We start from the raw sequence: 6,254 nt of genomic DNA on the forward strand, positions 1-6,254 counted from the left end.
CTGAACCTAGCCTGAAGTTGATGAGTTGGAAGCAGAAACAAATGCCAAGTGTACGGCTGGCCATACACTGCTCTATTTTTCTCGTTCAACCTGCAGGCTGAACAAAAAAAATAGACATGATTCCACCATCAACACTACCAGCGTGTCGAGTGAGGAATCCCGCTGTTTGCATTGTATTCTGTATACCCTAACAGAGCGGGCGGCTCATTGGCTGCCATTGGCTGCCGGCTCTGATAATACAAAGCTTTTCTGGCCAGCTCCAGCTGATCGAGAGATGCCTGACCGAAAGGGTGCTGACAGCAGCACACACTGTGTGAGTTTCGACCTGTAACTCAGAAACTGTCCGAAATTCGCACAGTGTATAGGCACCCTAAGGAAAAAAGAAAACATCTAAGGACTGTTGAGCTGCAATATATAATTTATTTATTTTTCTTCTTGATATTAGATATATTTTAAGGATAGGAAAATAATTCACCAACAGTGACATTTCATGGGGTGCTGAGGACGCAAAGAACATAAAGTTTAAATAGCCAGCCACAGCCCCCCGAAACACAGAACCACCTACAGACATTTATCACATCTAATTGTGTCCGTTACTTGAACACTCTCACTGCTGCCTGAGGAAGGGCACTGAAACGTTGCTGTTTGTTGGTGGTGAATAAATGTGCTGTCCTAATATTCTAGTATGGTTTTCTGGTAAAATCTTACTTTGGACTGCTTGTTTACAATTCCAGCCTTAAAGGAGAACTATGAGGTTAAGTCTTTTCACCATAGTTCTCCTTAGGGTAACCGGAGGACACAAACTAGCCTCCTCCCGTCACCCTAGGCTCAGTATACCGCGAGCTGTAGCTCGCGGTATACTGAGACGCCGCAGATGAAGCGGATCCCGACAATTATGTCTAGATCCGCCCTGCTGCGTGACTGACAGCTGGCTCTGCCTATCTAGAGGCAGAGCCAGCTGTACCCGCCCCCTCCCCGTCCGTTCCGCCAGTCAGCGCTGGCGGATCGGAGCAGGGAATACAGCCCCTCCCCTGTCACGGCAGAGAGCCGTGACAGGATCGAGAAGTGAGCGAACGCCGCTATGTGTTCGCTCACCTCCCGATCTACTAAGCCAACCTGTGACAGTCTCATTGTCACAGTTTGGCTAGAACTATGAGGTGAGTGAAAAGCACTCACCTCATAGTTCTCCTTTAAAGGTGATCCCTTTATCTAATCATATACAGATCAATTTGGTTATAGTATCTTCGAGTCTAATCAAATCCTTATCCCATCCTAAGCCCTAATGAATGGGGAGTGTTGCTGTTGCCCCAAAATGTGTTGGCTGTTTTTGTGTGATTGAATTGTGAACAATTAAAGGCACCTTGCACTCTTTCACCCCTTGGTTTGCTTCTGAATATTGGACTACTTGTTTGACATACATCATATTTCACCATTGTTCTTGCCGATGCTCTGGCCTATGGCTGTATGGAATAAGCTGGATATTGCACACATATGCTTTCTAACATACAGTACATTAGCATTGACCACTGCAGTGACCTTTGGGAAACCCACCCTAAAAAAACAGCATGTAGGCGATGAGTGTCTAACAAGTATCCTAAATGAAATATATCAGACATTCTTTTTTTTTTTTTTTTTCCATTTACATTTTTTATTGTTTTTTGTGCATAGCGAACAGATAAAAGACAAAAAGCATACACTGTGATCATACATATCACATATAGCATAACTCTTTACCACTTACAGTGAGGTGTCACATTAATGTTATTAACATCGGGCCGCAGGAATAGGCCATCGCACACATTTGGCAGTGCACATGTCTACAACTCACTGAGCTTTTGTGCACCCCATTGCACGCTGATTCCCATGTGTCGTCCGGGATGTCTCGTGCTAGCTCCCTCTCCCAGGTAGCACGCAAGGTGTCGGTTCTAGCAGGCTTATCTGGACGTACCAAACAGTAGGTCCAGGATATGAGGTGTCGCGAAGGTCCTTTACCCGAGCATGCATTCTCAAAGCTAGTCATGACTCGTGCAAAGCTACCTCTTTTCGCCGGGGAGGTGAGATAGTGTCTCACCTGTAAATAGATCCACCAAGGGAGCTGTCCCTGCTTGGAGAGGGGAGCTAGCTCATCTTTGTTCAGGAATTGGTTATTTTTATAGAATGCGTGGGCTATCAGCGACACCGAGGGTGTCCAGTGGGAGATAAAGTCTGTCGCTAGACTAGGGGCGAAGTCCGGGTTATGGGTCAGAGGGGTCATTGGGCCGTCAGTGGTTGTGAGGAAGCCCCGTCTCCGCTGGGCGGAGAATTCTTTCAGTGTCGCCCCAATCAGTGGATGGGTGGTGATGCGCAGAGGGCTATGTCTCAAAGGAAGCCATGTCAAAGCCGTCACTGGGGGTGCATTGTCCCAATTTGTCTCCATTGTGACCCACAATTTCGATGTGGCGTTGACATGCCAGTCTATGATCCGGCAGAGATGGGAAGCCAAGTAGTAGCCCGGTATATCTGGCACATCAAGGCCGCCATGTATCTTGGGGGCTTTCAGTAGCGACCATGCAATCCTGGGTTGTTTGTCTAGCCATATGAAACGTTTAAATGTCGTCTCCAGGTTTTTAAGATACATTCTGGGGAGTTGGATGGGAATTGCTTGAAACAAATATAGGAGTCTCGGGAGGACGTTCATTTTGATTATGGCTGCCCTGCCAAACCAAGTACAGGTCAGAGTCCTCCATCGTTGTAGGTCATGGGTGATAGTCTGGAGCATGGGTGCAAAATTCAGGTGGAATAGCTCCGAGGATGAGGCCGGTAAATGAAATATCAGACATTCTTACATATATGGGATCCCTGGATATTAGTATTTCATCCAGAGAAAGATATAAATTATTATACAGGATTTATATAGCAGTATAGCAACAGTTTGTGCAGCGCTTTACAACATATGGGGAGACAGTACAATTACATTACAATACCATAAAAAAAGATTAAAGGACCCTTTAAGTAATACAGAAGGTGACAATTGTGAGAGAAGAGCTGACTGAAGGAGTAGATGTACAGTTTTTAAGAGGAGGTAGAATAGGCTTCCCTGAAGAGGTGAGTTTTTATGGACGGCCTAAAGGCAGACAGATTAGGAGATAGCTGGATAGGTTTTGGTAGGGAGTTCCAGGGGATGGAAGAGACTCTAGAAAAGTCTTGAGGCAAGCATGGGAGGAGGTGATGCGGGAGCTAGACAGCAGGGGGTCTTAGGAGAAGCACGGAGGATGGCTTGCGTGATATCCTGAGATGAGGTTGGAGATGTAGCCAGGGGCAGAGTTGTGGATGGCTTTTGTATGCTGTTGTTAGCACTTTTTGTGTTATTGGAAGCCAGTGGAGGGATTGGCAGGGAGTGGTGGTGCCCACTGAGCATTTGGTGAGGTGGATGAGTCTAGCAGCAGCACTTATGATAGACTGAGAGAGAGTGAATTAGTAGCTTTGTGGTGTAATTTGTTAGGAAGAGACAAAGTTTGGAAATGTTATGATAACTACCTACGATACCCGATATCTCCGATGGGTTGGGGGGTTGCCCTTTCCATGTGGAAGGCCAGACTCCCATACTCTTCCATAATTCAATGATTACTACTGTATATACTGTTTTATAATCCTACACTTATTTTGAAGCCTTGAACAGTGAGTGCCATCTTTTCCCTCCCTTCGGCCACTTCACGTTCTACATCCCTTCCCTCGGTTACACTACATACTTTCCCCCAAGGATCACAATCTCTTTCTGTTGCCTCCTCTTTGCTTCTCTTCCGTGTCTGCCCGGACATTGATCCCTTAAAATGTAAGGATAGAGCCACCGTTTTCAAGTCCTGTTTCTCACATCGTTAGAACGTTGTCACTTAAAAGACATGATGCTGCTGGATGTAGAAATCCAATTTTATTTTATTGCACCATTAAACAGTCTATTCATATGCATATCACCGGATGTAATCCTCACCATTGTACTCCACAATGTAAAGCTGACTGTATGCTGAATCGGCCTAAATTCTAAAAGTGGGTGGCCCGGCTGCCTTGACAAAAGTTGATCATTCAATTGACTTTTGTCGAAGGAGTCAGGCTGAAAATTGTCAGCTGAACAATGACGGCAGCCAATCAGCAGCCATCACTGTTTGGGTATTCTGACAGCGGCGGGAGCTGGGTGTCAGAATACAGGAGTACCAGTGGGAGGTATCATTCATCCATGCTGTTTAGTGTGGATGGAGGAATCTGTTCGTGCGGGTGCACGCGTCCATAGACTTACCTTGCGTCTCTGCTCGTCTCCCGGCCGAGAATCGGAACTGCGCATGCGCCCGCCCCAAGATCCTTTGCGGCCGTACGAGCAGTTCCTGATTCTCGGCGCGGGATCGAGCAGCGATAACGAGGTAAGTTTAAAATGATTTTAAGCGTTTTTTTTGTTGTTTTTTTTACACTTCTTGCCTATATCTACTGCATGCTAGCAGTAGATATAAGTAAAAAAACCGGAGGGTTTAGAACCCCTTTACATTTTTGCCTAAGCCCTTACAGCCATCATGTTTCCAAACAGCTCAAAACTCTCTTAGCTCAGCTTCCTTGAACTTCCTGTCCAGTACAAGATCACAAACAACAGAGCAGTCTACAGCAACTGTCCATCTGTCCATCTATTAGACGGGGGAGGGCAGCAGGAAGGAGAGGAATGGCTTGCTTTGCTGTCTTTTTTTTTTTTTGTGAAGCATTTTGTCGCACTTATTCAGCTGCCACAATACGCTTAGTGTGACCAGGCCTAAAAAAAGGATATCAGGGCCAGTGCTCAGGGAATTCTGCAGGAAACTAAAACTTTAGTAATGGCACCGCAAGCCCGACGCACGTTATTGATGTGTTCACAGAATGCGAAAGTGTGAATAAGGACCGACAACCAGCCGGCTGACGAGGATCAGGGAGTACAGCTTTTTTTTTCATCACCTAGACCAACATGAGCGCATAGCCCTCGCAGTGCAGGAGCAGCCCCCCCTGAAGGGTTACAGTGACACTAAACTTTGGAGTTAAATCTTACAAATACATTCAAGTACCTTAACTATTAACAAAACTGTATCTTATTTGTATATAATTCGGCTGTAGATCCTCAAATCATCTCTGATACCGATACTAGTATTGGTGCTGATACTGAGTATTTGGGCAAGTACTCGTAGTCACCCAAATGCTCCAACACCTTCCCTGATACCGGAACTTCCGGTCAGAGGAAGATTTCCTCTGCCTGGCAGGGCCATAGGGGAGTATTGAACCGTCTTCCCGGCAATCAGGAAGCCAGGTGACATGTTATTACCTGCCGCCAGGCTTCCTATTTGCCCAGGAAGCTGGCTCCATGCCAGCGGAAGCACCGGTATGGCTACTCGGTATCGGCGAGTAAAGAAAAGCAAAATATCGGTGCTCATACTCCAATACTGAAAAACCGGTATCTGTGCATCCCTAGTGCTGATACTGTACTTCCTTCTGGAGGGGGGCTACTTTTGTTCTCCATGGTCCCTGTGTGTGTTGTAAAGTAGTCACCACTCCAAGCTCGCTCCCCTAATGGACTACAATCTCAATACAAATTAGTAAACTAAACATGAGATTGTAGTCCATCACAAGAGTGAGCTTGGAGCGGTGACTACTTTACAACACACACAGGGACCATGGGGAACAAAAGTAGCCACCCTCCAGAAGGAAGGACAGTGTCAGCACAAACTCAGAGATGATTTGAGGGTCTACAGCCAAGTGATACACAAATAAGAGACATTTTTACATAAGGTACTTGAATGTATTTTTTTTAAGGTTTAATTCCTGAGTTTATTGTCACTTTAAGAAAAGTTTTGCCCGGAGTTCTTCTTTAACTGTAATATTGTCACAAACTGCAAAGCTGTGTTACATTGTATCCCCTTCAATATATACAAACATCATAAGAGAAATGTCTGGCAGACATCGCTGTAGACAGAGACCACAAAGAGTCTACAGGGGATCAGCAGCCCTGAGAAGAAGGTGAGAAGTATATTTGTTATGTGATAGAATCCCTGGCTGTATTTGCGATACACCGCTCTGGTATCGGTCGGTGTCACTGACTCCTGTGATGTAGAAGGAAGCACAGCGCTGCTCCTCGTTCACCTTTAACAGGCAGATCACGTTGTGCTCCGATTATCCATTAACCTGATTTGAGCCGCATTTCCTGGAGGTGGCGTTCTGCTATAGTTTGGGAGGATCGGGGAGGGAGAACAGAGCCAGCACCGCTGACAACC

Source organism: Nanorana parkeri, unplaced genomic scaffold (assembly GCF_000935625.1).
Source record: "Nanorana parkeri isolate BGI_ZX_2015 unplaced genomic scaffold, ASM93562v1 scaffold671, whole genome shotgun sequence".
In the NCBI taxonomy this organism is placed as follows: Eukaryota; Metazoa; Chordata; class Amphibia; order Anura; family Dicroglossidae; genus Nanorana; species Nanorana parkeri.